The following is a 14,165-nucleotide window of genomic DNA, read 5'->3' as shown; positions in this document are numbered from 1 at the left end:
TTAGTCCTTGATGAAGAAGGAGCTGCTGTGGATAGAAAGAAACATACTCCAGAACTGAGGAAACTTTACAAGAAGCATCATATTATCAGAGGAGCTCTTGTCACTGCCATACCCAAAGCAGAATACATGAAGATGAGTGACAAATCCACTGCTAAAGCTATGTTTGCTTCTCTCTGTTCAAATTATGAAGGGAGCAAGAAGGTCAAAGAAGCAAAGGCTCTCCTGCTTGTACATCAGTATGAGTTATTCAAAATGAAGGATGATGAAACTATTGAGGAGATGTACTCAAGGTTTCAAACCTTAGTTTCTGGTCTACAGATTCTAAAGAAGAGCTATGTTGCTTCTGATCATGTAAGCAAGATACTCAGAAGCTTACCTGCCAGATGGAGACCAAAAGTGACTGCCATTGAGGAAGCTAAAGATTTAAACACTTTAAGTGTCGAAGATCTTGTTAGTTCTCTCAAAGTTCATGAGTTAAGTCTTAATGAACATGAGTCTACTAAGAAGAGTAAATCAATAGCTCTTCCATCCAAAGGCAAGTCATCAAAAGCTCTCAAAGTGGTTGAATCTGAAGAGGAAGAACAGTCAAGTTCAGATTCTGAACCAGATGCTGCAGAAATGGCCATGCTCTCAAACAGACTTCAATATCTGGCCAAGAAGAACAGAAAGTTTCTCTCCAGAAGGGGTAACTCCAGAAGCTCAAGGAAAGAAGATCAGAAGGGATGCTTCAACTGTAAGAAGCCAGGTCACTTCATTGCTGAATGCCCTGATCTTCAAAGAGAAAAGTCAAAGGACAAGTCAAAGAGGTCTACCTTCAAACCAAGCAAACTCAAGAAGCAGATTAAGCAGAGTTTAATGGCAACCTGGGATGATTTGGGTAGTGAATCTGGATCTGATAAAGAGGAAGCTGATGAAGATGCAAAGGTAGCTGTTGGGTTGGTAGCAACAGCAACTTCAGAAGCTGGATCAGATTCAGACTCAGAAGATGAAAATGAGGTATATTCCAAAATTCCCAGAGATGAACTTGTTGAGTCACTTAAAGAACTTCTTACACATTTTGAAGTAAGAACCAATGAGTTGAAGGATTTAAAAGAAAAATATGCTGATTTGGTACAACAGCAAAAATCAACTCTATTGGATCTGAAAGCTTCTGAACAGGGACTTAGGGGCTTTGACTTCATGTGTAAAACATATGAAGACCAGCTCAGGTTCTTATGTCAGAAGCTACAAGAAAAGTGTAATGAAAAACCTTTAAGTAATCATGAAATTGCTCTTGAAGACTTCATTATATCTGGCATTGACAGAAGCAGAGTGGCTTCTATGATTTATAGCATTTACAAGAACAATGGCAGAGGAATTGGTTTTCCAGAAGTGAAACTGGAGAAAACCAATCTAAAGTCTTGTTGTGAATGCATCAAGGAAGGTCTGAAAACATTCTTTGTACCAGAAGGGGCTGAGTTGGAAACTGTTGTTCAATCAGAACCTGAAGCTTCCAGTTTTAAGGCTAAGATTACTTCAAAGCCAAAGAACTCTAAGTCAAAGGCTATGATCAAATCTGATTCCAAAACTTCAAAGGTTAGGATCCTGAAAAGATCAGAACCTATTCCTCAGAGTCTGGTGAAACCAAAATCTGGGGTTCTGAAGTCTAAGTTTCAGAAGAAGACAGTTGCTGCTTCTGAAGTACCAAAACCTAAGGTGATGGTTAATCAGAAGCAACCCAACTCACAGCACAAGGTACAAGAAGTGAAGAGTAAAGCCTTAAGTACTAACCTTCCAGGACCCATAGAACAATGGGTACCTAAATCTAAAAATGTCAATGATGCAGGTATGTCTAAGAGCAGTGCCAAAGCAAAGATCATGGTACCTAGACAGCGGTTGCTCAAGACACATGACAGGAGACAAGTCCATGTTCCTCAGCCTAACAATGAAAGAGGGAGGAAATGTGAAATTTGGAGGCAACCAATCAGGCAGGATCATAGGTACAGGAACTATTGGTAATTCCTCTACCTCAATTAATAATGTATGGTTGGTAGATGGTCTTGAACATAACCTTTTGAGCATAAGTCAATTTTGTGATAATGGTTATGATGTGCTTTTTGAAAAACCCAACTGTACAGTAATCAACAAGAAAGACAAATCCATTGTGTTCAAGGGAAAGAGAGTTGACAATGTCTATAAAATCAATTTTTCTGAACTGGCTGATCAGAAGGTGATCTGCCTACTATCAGTGAATGATAAGAAATGGATGTGGCACAGAAGGTTGGGACATGCTAACTGGAGGTTAATCTCTAAGCTTAGTAAGTTACAACTTGTGAAAGGGCTACCAGACATTGACTATCATTCAGATGCACTTTGTGGTGCATGTCAGAGAGGGAAAATTGTGAAATCATCTTTTAAAACCAAAGACATTGTCTCAACCTCAAGACCTTTAGAATTACTCCATATTGATTTATTTGGACCAGTAAGTACTGCATCCTTATATGGAAGTAGATATGGATTAGTCATTGTTGATGATTACAGCAGATGGACTTGGGTGAAATTCATAAAGAGTAAATATGTTGCGTGTGATGTATTCAGTAGCTTCTGCACTCAAATTCAATCTGAAAAAGAATCAAAAATTTTGAAAGTCAGAAGTGATCATGGTGGAGAATTTGAAAATGAGCCATTTGAAGCTTTTTGTGAAAAACATGGAATTTTCCATGAATTCTCTTCTCCTAGAACACCACAACAAAATGGAGTTGTAGAGAGAAAGAATAGAACTTTACAAGAAATGGCCAGAACCATGATTCATGAAAACCATTTACCAAAACATTTTTGGGCAGAAGCAGTGAATACAGCATGCTATGTTCAAAACAGGATCTATATTAGACCTATTTTGGAGAAAACAGCATATGAACTCTTTAAAGGAAGAAAACCCAATATCTCTTACTTTCATCAATTTGGATGTACTTGTTACATTCTGAACAACAAGCTCTACCTAAAGAAATTTGATGCCAAGGCCCAAAGAGGAATCTTTTTAGGTTACTCTGAAAGGTCAAAGGCATACAGAGTGTATAATTCAGAAACACTCTGTGTTGAAGAATCTATGCACGTTAAATTTGATGACAAGGAGCTTGAAGATAAAACTTCAAAGCAGGGTGAAAGTTTTGCAGAGATACAGGTTCCTGAAGCTACTCCAGAACCTGATCAGATAGCTGAGTCTGAAGATAGTCCAGAAGCTGAACCCACATCAGAAGCGCAAGATGAAACTGCTTCTGATAAAGCACAAGATGGCTCACATCAAGAAGATCCTCCCAGAAACACATTCAAACACAAGTCTTCACATCCTGAGGAGCTAATCATTGGAAACAAAGATAGTCCAAGAAGAACAAGATCACATTTCAGACAAGAAGAGTCAATGATTGGACTAATCTCAATGATTGAACCTACAACAGTTGATGAAGCACTCTCAGATGATGGATGGATCCTAGCTATGCAAGAAGAGTTGAATCAATTTCAAAGAAATGATGTGTGGGATCTGGTACCCAAACCTCAGCACAAGAACATTATTGGAACAAAATGGGTATTCAGAAACAAGCTGAATGAGCAAGGTGAAGTAACAAGAAACAAAGCCAGACTTGTTGCACAAGGGTATAGTCAACAAGAAGGCATTGATTACACTGAAACGTTTGCTCCAGTTGCAAGATTGGAAGCAATCAGGTTACTTCTTTCCTATGCAGTTAATCATGGCATAATATTATATCAGATGGATGTCAAGAGTGCATTTCTCAATGGTGTCATAGAAGAAGAAGTGTATGTTAAGCAACCTCCTGGATTTGAGGATATTAAATATCCTGACCATGTTTTTAAATTGAAGAAATCACTATATGGCTTGAAACAAGCTCCCAGAGCTTGGTATGATAGACTAAGTAATTTCTTAATCAAAAATGATTTTAAGAGAGGACAGGTTGACACTACACTCTTCAGAAGGACCCTTGGGAAAGATATTCTTGTTGTGCAAATATATGTTGATGATATAATATTTGGTTCTACTAATGCATCTCTTTGCAAGGAATTTTCTGAGTTAATGCAGGATGAATTTGAAATGAGCATGATGGGAGAGCTGAAGTTCTTCCTTGGCATTCAAATCAATCAATGCAAAGATGGAGTCTATGTTCATCAATCAAAGTACACAAAGGAGCTTCTGAAGAAGTTCAAACTTGAAGATTGTAAAGTGATGAACACTCCAATGCATCCTACGTGCAACCTGAGCAAAGAAGATGAAGGAGCTAAAGTAGATCAGAAGCTGTATAGAGGTATGATTGGTTCTTTGTTATACCTCACTGCATCTAGGCCAGATATTTTATTCAGTGTATGCTTGTGTGCAAGATTCCAATCAGATCCTAGAGAATCTCATATGACTGCTGTCAAGAGAATCTTCAGGTATTTGAAGGGAACAACTAATCTTGGACTCCTTTATAGGAAATCCTTAGATTATAAGCTAATTGGATTCTGTGATGCTGATTATGCTGGTGATAGGATTGAAAGAAAATCAACCAGTGGCAATTGTCAATTTCTGGGTGATAATCTTATATCCTGGGCTAGCAAAAGACAAACAACTATTGCTATGTCTACAGCAGAAGCAGAATACATTTCAGCTGCAAGTTGTTGTACACAACTACTTTGGATGAAACATCAGTTGGAAGATTATCAGATAACTGCTAACAGTATTCCCATTTATTGTGATAATACTGCTGCTATTTGTTTGTCTAAAAATCCAATTTTGCATTCAAGAGCTAAGCACATTGAAATCAAACACCATTTTATCAGAGATTATGTTCAAAAAGGAATTTTAGATATACAATTCATTGATACTGAAAATCAATGGGCTGATATATTTACTAAGCCTTTAACTGTTGAAAGATTTGATTTTATTAAGAAAAATTTGAACATGCACTTCGTGTCTGATTAAATGTTTGCTTGCTCCTGAATAGGATTTTAGGTTCTGAAGTTAGTTCAGAAGCAGTAGTCCATCAGAAGCTCTTTATTGAGGTTCTGAGGAAAACTCGCTTCTGATGATGACATCAGCATCTGAAGTCCAGAAGCTGGATTTGTTGCTTCTGAATAGTTGGATTAGTGGAAACGTTAGGAGTTACTTTTTAAAGTAACTTCTGGCCCACTAACTTGGTAGTTACTCTGTGAACTTCTTACGTGGCCTGTATGTGTTGGTGTATAACTAAAAGGGCAATGATGATTTAAAAGCTTTGAAAGTACTTTTCACGCGCCCCCAATTTTGTCATTAATGTTATGTTTGTTTGTCTCTTTTGAATTGCAATCGTTTTACTTTTAACACTTTGTCAATTCACACACTACTCACTCACAACAAACACATTTGCTCTCAAACCGTTTGCGAAGTAAGCGCATTCTCTCAACCTTAGAACCCTAAAAATCTTCATCTTCTTCAAATCTTCGTCAATCATCAAATGGCATCATCAAGCTCGCAACGAAAAGTTTCAGAATCTACTTCAAACAAGCAAAGCGTATCAGAATCTGGGTCCATCTACAAAGAAAAGACTATGGATATTCCATGGGAATCCTTGATAGTCCAAATAGAGTCACCAGTGGATTTTACTTCACTCAAGAAGTACGAAGTAAACATGGAAGGCTTAATAGAAACACAGGAGCTGTCTGAGTATTTCAGAATGCTAAATGGGCCAACATATGTGAATTTGGTCAAGGACTTTTGGTTAAAAGCTGAAGTGTACAATGAAAAGCCTGCAAAAGTTGTAAGCAAACAAGCTGGGTCAAAGAAAGGGAAAATGGTCATGGATATGAATCCTACATCATTTGACAGCTTAGAAATAAGGTCTGAAGTGATGGGCATTCCTATAACCATCACTGAGGAAGTTATAGCTAAAGCTTGTAGAAGGCATGCAGAGGGAAGATTCCAAGAAATAGTCAGGAAGGAAGATGTCCTGCTACAAGGTTACTACAACACTCTTTTGGGTGGGAAGAAGGATGCAAAGCCTTCTGAAATGGAGATTCACAACAGGATGTTGGTGAAATTCAGTAATGATTGCTTCTTTCAAAGAGCAGGAGGATCTGACCAACCCAACAATCAACAGAAGCTAGCAATTTACTTCATGGCTATTTTGGAAAAGATAAACTTCCCAAGATATGTAATGGATCATCTCTGCTGGGCCATAAATGAAAGCACTATCAGAGGAAGAAAACAAGTACCCTATGGAAGATTGCTGTCTGAAATCTTTCATCAAGGAAGGGTGCTGGAGTTCTTAAAAAGGACAAGGAGTGCTTCTGATAAATGTTTCAAAGTCTCTACTGCTGAAAGGACTATCAGTAGCAGGAGCTTACACTCTATGAAGTTCTTCAAAGAAGCTCCTAAAGATGAGAAATGGTTGGAGTTGACCACAGAAGAATCTGAGATTATCAGAGACTTTCCTTCCATAGTTAAGGAAAGTAATCCTGAACACTTAGCTAGATTAGTAGCTAAGTACGTCTTGGAGGAAGATGCGAGGTCTCAGGAGGAAGCTGCTCTTGCTAAAGGAAAAGGCAAGAAGGCCAAAGCAGTTGCTGTGTCAGAAGCTGCTGTTTCTGATGCACCTAAAGGAAAAAGGGCCAGAACTAGTTCTGAATCTGATGCTGCTCCTACTAAAGGAAAGATGCAGAAGATTGGTGCTGCTTCTATTCCTCAGAAGAGAAGAAAAGGTAAGGCAGACTTGGTAATCACTCAAGAGCAGCTGGAGGAAGCTCTCGAAGAAATGGAAAAAGAAGAGGCTGATCCCAAGCTGAAGAAGAAGAAGGCTCCCCTTCAACTTGTGAGTCCTATGGTTGAGATGACTCCAATAAGGAAAAGGATGGCAGATGAACGTGCTTCTGAACTTATTGCAGACAAAAAGGATCTAAAAGCACAATACACTCATCAAAGAGATGAAAAGCTCAAGGCCTTGGGATTGGAAGATTGTGATAGGTTCTACAAAGATAAATTGGCTGAAGTAAGAGCCATTGCTGGTAAGCCCACTGAAGACAATGAGGAAGACGATATGATGCTCATGTTTGAAAATGCTCCAGAAGAGGGAACTTCAGAAGTAGTTCCTCAAGCTGCTGATCCACAAGAGATCACTTCTGAAGCTGGCCCTGCAGATCAGGTAATTCAGATTCCAGTCACCTCTATCCCCATTTCACCTTTTTCAACATCTGTACCTGAACCAATAGAAGACACTTCTGTCTTAGACAATCTTGCTCTCCATTACTCAGGTGAGTTACCCATAGACAAATCCACCTCAGAAAAAGCCTCTGAAACAACTCCAGAAGCAGCTGCTTCTGAAAATGTTGTTTCAGAAAACCCTCATCAACAAACACCTGAACCACATAAACCCACAACACCCCCACAATCACCAACAGCTACCATTGACCCCCAACTCAACACTCAAACATCAACTTCACCACAACAACCACCATCTGAAACTGAATTTCAACCTTTACCTGAACACTCTCCTGAACCAACTCCCATGGATGTTGACATCTCTCTAGTCAATGTTCAAGCCTCAACCTCCACCACACACATTGATTCTGACCAGCCCTCATCTTCTAACACACAAACACACCTTACCATTCCAGTTCCTAACCCTATTCAAGACTTAGAAATCAGTGATTCTGATCTTGAAATCCTTGAACATCCACCCACAAACATCCTGGAATCTGGATATATCAATTCTGAGCTTCAGACAATCCTTAGTCAATTGCTTAATCTTGTGGATCAACGAAGGACAATTGATCTCACAAGTGCATATGAAGACTCCTGGGCATCACTTCAGAACCGGGCAACTGAGCTAATTGAAAGCTTAAGGGCTAAGTGCATCAGAAGCAAGGAAGCTTCTGTCAGGAAGTTAATGGAGCATCTGAATCAGAGTCTCAGAATAAGAAGTTCTACACTGCTCCTGGCAAACCAGCCTTTCTTTTTAGAAACGGATTACTTGACCAGAGAAGCAAGGTTGTGTAAGCTTCTGAAGAAACAGATGGCACAGCAGCAGCAAGAAGCTAAGGAAAGGGATCAGGCTCTTCTCCAGAGGCAACAACAGCTTGAAGAACTGTTGCAGAAGAAGATTGAAGAAATGGAGGAGATGAAGAAACAACATCAAACCAACACTTAGTTGCACACCCTTGTGTTTTTCTTTTTGTTTGTTGTTTGTTTTGAATTCCTAGTCCTTGCTTCTGAAACCATTCTGTTTTAATTCTCTTTGCTTCTGAATGCTTACTGATTCTGACTGTTTAGCTGCTTCTGACAATTGAATATACATGATTTTTGCTCTGATTTATTTAGTTCATTGCTTAGTATACTCTCTCACGTTTGAGTTTTTCTCATATCTTTTTGTATTTTGTGCTTAGATTTTTTTTAATTTTTTTTGATAATGACAAAAGGGGGAGTATATGTGACAAGTATTTAAAGGCTCTGAGCCCCATTAATGGCATTTGAAATTTTTGAAAAACTTCTATGTTTTTACCTTATTGGTATAAGCTATGAATGAACGAAGGAGTATCAAAATTCAAGTAAAGTTAATTGAACCATTCTTCTTATCTATAAGTAAATTCTTTCATTGATTCAGTTTTGCTTTTAAGCTCTGATAATAATTATTGCGCGCAAAATGAATTTAATTAACCTGGATAGAACTTAGGGGGAGCTTACAAACCTCACCTTAAAGACTATCAGACTCAGGGGGAGTTTGAGCTTACAAACCTCAGATTCTGAGCTTACAAACCTCAGAACCCCAAAGTCAACTTGTTAATTAGATTAACAACAATTGATCAATTTTAAATACTTTTGTTTGTCATCATCAAAAAGGGGGAGATTGTTGGAACAAAATGTGTTTAACAATAAACCTTAAAGAGTTTTGATGATAACAAGGTATTAAAAATTGTAAATTGGATTAGCTAATATTTGTTCAAGTGTACAGGACCATAATTATAAAGTTACATCATCATTGGTTCTGAATGAGCAAATAAAGAGCTATGGAAACAACAAAAATTTGAAGCTTGGACGCTCCTGAAGGCAACTTGCTCCTAAAGAAAAAGCGCTCCTGAAGTCAAGCTGCTCCTGAAGAAATAGCGCTCCTGAAGTAAGCTGCTCCTGAAGAATAGTGCTCCTGAAGACAAGAGGTCCAGAAGTCACATCATCAGAAGCTGCATCATCAGAAGCTGCAGAAGTCATCTCATCAGAAGCTGCATCATCAGAAGCTGCCTCATCAGAAGCCATTTCACCAGAAGCTGAATATCAACTGGATTTGCAAAGAATCAAGAATTGAAGAATCATCAATGCAAAAGCTGTCTATTGGATTCGAAAACACAAACAAAGGATTAGTGGAGTTTGCAACGGTCATTTCAAAGGTGTTTGAAGGCATGTGTTTGCAATTTGGACGAAAGCGTTGACATTGTACTTTGTACGAATTGTACAACCACGTTCTCCACTACTCTGTTTTGTGTCTGCACTTCAAGACAAGAAAACAGCTCCAGAATACGGTCTCGCCTGCATAGATGTTCCTTTGGATAAGGAATGGATTTCAAATTGGTTCTTCATAGGACAACAACCAAATCAGGCAAAAGATCATTGGTGAAAGATCAAGCTTCAACAACGACTCTTTGGTGTGCTGGCAATTTCACAACGTCTCTTTCACACCTCTATATAAAGGAGTGAAGACCTAGAGAATTGGTAATGCAAGAACGCTGAACGAAAGACTCAAAAAGATTTTCACAAGTACCAAACCTCTGCTGAAATTGTTCTGCATTCACTTAGAATTTCTGTGTCTCAAAGTCATATCTTAGAAATTCTTAAGTCCATTGAGTCTGTATCTGATTTGTATTGTGAGCACCTCTGATTGTATATCAAGTGTTCAACCTTAAACAATTTTCTGTGTAATTTTGTTTAGTTAGGAAGTCTCTTGCAGTTGTGCTTGAGCAGGAAGTCTCTTGATTGTGTTCTTGAGCAAAGGAAGTCTCTTGCTTGTGTGCTTGAGCATTGGAAGTCTCTTGCTTGTGTGCTTGAGCATTTGTAATCAGATATTACTCATAGTGAAATCTCCTTGGAAGTGCAAGGGGGACTGGACTACTTCCGGATTGTGGAAGGAACCAGTATAATTGCTTTGTGTCGTTCTTCTTCTCTCTCTCTGATTTATTCCGCTGCATTTAGATTCTGATTATCACTTCAGAAGCTGTCTCACTTAGCTTCTGATCAGTGTGTTCAGTTTTTAGGAGAAACGAAGAATTTTCCAAAAACACAATTCAACCCCCCTTCTTGTGTTTTTTCTCACCTTCATGTTGTACATCCTTTTCTCATGCACACATATATGCATTAACAAACTAATGCACATTAATTTGATCTTTATACATTTTTTTTGAGCATGAGAGAAGGGGAGAGGAACCTAGAGAGAGAAACTAAGGGGGGGAAAGGGACAATTAGGGACACAAATGTGAGAGGAGGACCGGCCAAAGAACAACGACGGGCTCATTTCAACCGCCATGGTCAGCCCACCACGTCGTTCTTCTTCACCAACTTGCCGGAGGGGTTCAAAGTCTCTGAGCTGTACACAGTTTTTCTTCGTTTTGGTCACGTAGGTGAGGTGTATGTACCTCTGAAGTGTGATCGCCGAGGACGCAGGTTTGGATTCGTCAAATTTCAGGATGTTGATGACGAGGAGGGGTTGGAGCTCCGCCTGGGGGATGTGTGGTTGGGGGATTCAAGGTTGGAGGTGAACAAGGCAAAATTCGGGAGAGAGGGGAAGACTGTCGCTCCAACAACGGTTAGGAAGACGGTGACAGTAGGAAGTGGGCTGGTGGTGTCAAAGGAGATGTCTTTTAAACAGGTAGTGGCGCAAGAGAGTCAGAGTGGAGTTGCTATACCGACGGTGCTGCGACGGGCGGTGGTGCAACCGTCTGAAGATAGGTTGAAGGAGCTTGAGTCATGTTTTGTGGCAGTTTTATCTTTCCATAGGGAGGCCAAAATGGTTCTGCACAGCTTGATGTTGGGTGGCTTGAAGAAGATAGGAGTGACTTCCATGGGATCAAATATGGTCCTCTTGAAAGCTGAAGATCCTAAGGTGATTGAAGAAGCTGATCGTAGGAGTGATCCCTGGTGGAGAGGCCTTTTCAAGTCTGTCAAACGTTGGACTCCTAATTTGGTGGCAAAACACAGGTTGGTGTGGTTGAGAATCTTTGGTTTGCCTCTGCATGTGTGGGAAGAGAAGACCTTCAAGCACTTGGGAGCTTTCTTTGGTGAGTTTGTGGACTTTGATGATGAAACCATAGGATTCAACAGATTCGATATGGCTAGGATTTGTGTGTGTTCATCTTCTCTGGCCTTCATTAATGAAAAGTTAAGGGTGGAGGTGGTGCCGGCGATGGGTTCGAGGCGGCCGGAGGAGTCAAATTGGGAGGAGGTGTCGTCGCAGTCCTCTCATGGAGGTGTAGGAGGTGGAGTTCTGCCGGAGTTCATTGAAGGAGGTAGTGAGGTTAGCCCTAGAGGGATAGCTTCCGTACGGCTACCAGAGGTGGTTGGTCATTTTTCAAATTGCCAAAATTTAATGCTGAGGGGACAATTGGGTTTGTCAGAGGAAACCTTTCATGAGGGCCAGACTTGTGGTGACCTTTTGGAGAAAACTTTTTGCCTTGAGCCTACCCATGTGGAAGCTACGGAGCCTGCTGTTGTGGAACAAAATCTGAATGTGGTAAGGGAGAAGTCTCACTCACATAGTTCCCCCCCAATTACCGTTGGCCACGTGGAGCAGCAGGAGAGGCAGGTGAGGGAAGGTGGGACGGACAAGTTGGAAGGGGGCAAGGCGCGTGAAGAAGCTGTAGTGGTACTTGAGGAAGAGGCGCGTGAGATGCTAGGAGAGGTGGGCCCATTGGCTGAAAGGAATATTCCTTTTATTGGGCCAATCCAACTTGTTGGGCCTTCTTTGGATGCTGGTGGTAAGGGACATGGAGAGGCTTCTTGCAAATTACAAGGTAGCAATAGGGAGGTGGGAAGAGTCAATAGCCATGTTCGTTTCACTTCGGAGGACTCGGACGTCTCTGATTTTAGCGATTCCGTAGGGGATCTCCGGGAGGAGCATGAAAGGAAGGTCTTGAAGTCAACAAAACGGAGGCACAAGAAGAAACTTGGAGGTGGAAAATCCATTTCGTCGGGTATGGGTAATTTTGATTTAAAAGTGGAGTTGGATGGCGGTAACAAACATTCAAGGAAGTCAAGATCAAAGGCTGCCTCGACAGATTCCCTTGGAGTAGTAGCGGGACATAGTGGGAGGAAGAAGTATGATGGTGGCAACGGGTCCGGATTGGTGGCCTCTCCATCTTCGGGGCTTAGACTAATTCTTGATGAAGAAGGCACCCAAGTTCCGGAATCACCTTTGATGAATGAGGGTATAGATCCTTTGAAGAAGTTGGAGGCTTCATCTTTGTTCGAGAGGCAAAATGTGATGAGTTTTTCGTTCACTACACCGGGGAAGGAAAATAAGGATAGGTTGGAAAAAATGGAGGTTGTAGATGTGGAAAAGAGGGTCATAAGGGAGAGAAGATCGGGTATCCAATGATAATTACAACCTTTAATATTAGAGGTTTGGGGGGTGCTTCAAAGAAAAATAAAATTAAAGATTTAGTGCGGAGTAATAAGGTCGAATTTTTGGCTATCCAAGAGACGAAGATGGAGGAGGTTACAGCTTCTTTTTGTCAAAACTTATGGGGAGGGGAGGATTGCGATTGGGCGTTTCGGCCTTCCGAAGGTAATAGTGGAGGTATTCTTTCTATTTGGAGTAATACTAATAATGTAACTAATTCGGTTTTTGTTGGAGAGGGTTATGTGGGGGTGTGCTTGGATTGGGGAGTTTTGAAGCATAGATGCTACATTGTCAATGTTTACTCAAAGTGTGATTTACCAGCTAAGAAAAGGTTGTGGGATAGGCTTGTCGAGTTGAGAAGGACGTTGGGGGAGGGAGCGTGGTGTATCTTAGGGGATTTTAATACGGTGTGTAGTAGTGATGAACGTCGTGGTGTGAATGATGAGGTGTCCTCTACTCAACGGGAGGAGATGTTTCACTTTAATAATTTTGTGCGGGATGTTGATTTGGAGGATTTGAATGTGTTGGGTAGAAGATATACTTGGTACCATCCTAATGGTAGAGCAATGAGCCGTATTGATAGGGTTCTAATCTCCGAAGAGTGGGGGAGTTTGTGGGGGGATTCCTCTCTTTGGGTGTTACCTAGAGATGTCTCCGACCATTGTCCTTTAATCCTCAAAGTAGCCGGATGGGATTGGGGTCCGAAACCGTTCCGATTTAATAACTATTGGTTGGAGAATGGGGATTTCAAGCGGGTGGTGGAGGATGCTTGGAGGGGGATGCATAGACATGGTTGGATGAGTTTTGTCTTGAAAGAAAAACTCAAAAGTTTAAAACTTATCATCAAGGAGTGGCATAATGGTGTCTATGGAGACTTGGATGCTAAAGTGAGTAAGGCGGTGGGGGATATTCTTGAGTTGGATGTAAGAGGGGAGGAAGTAGGGTTGTGTGAGGAAGAAGTGGAGGGGCGTAAAACTTTGTTTCGGGAATTATGGAGGCTTTTAAAAGCTAAAGATTCAAACTTGGCTCAAAGGGCGCGTTCTAAATGGCTTAAGGAAGGGGATGCTAACTCAAAGTACTTCCATAAGTGTGTTAAGTCAAGGAGTAGTAGAAATTTTATTAAGGCTTTGAGGGAAGGTGACGATTGGGTGCAATCTCCGATGGAGGTGAGGAGGGTAGTGGTGGATTATTTTACTAATCATGTGTCGGCATCTTCATGGGAGAGGCCAAGATTAGATGGGGTGCCGTTTGAGAGTGTGAGTGATGTGGATAATATGGGGTTGGTGGCTCCTTTCTCTCTTGAGGAGATTGAGGAAGTGGTGAAGGATAGTGATGGTGATAAAAGCCCGGGTCCGGATGGTTTCAATTTTGCCTTTATCAAAAGATTTTGGTATCTTATCAAAGGGGAGGTGCGAATTATGTTTGATCAATTTCATGGTAATGAGGTGATTCCTAAGGCGATGTTGGCGTATTTTGTGGCTTTGATCCCTAAAATCAATTCCCCATTGGAATTAAAAGATTTTCGGCCTATATCACTTTTAGGGTGCCTTTACAAGCTTTTGG

The sequence above is a fragment of the Medicago sativa genome, chromosome 6 (assembly GCF_051527215.1).
Source record: "Medicago sativa cultivar Bolivia chromosome 6, Bolivia_mono, whole genome shotgun sequence".
NCBI lineage: Eukaryota > Viridiplantae > Streptophyta > Magnoliopsida > Fabales > Fabaceae > Medicago > Medicago sativa.
The sequence above is the reverse complement of the archived record's forward strand: the minus strand, read 5'-3'. Positions refer to the sequence as shown.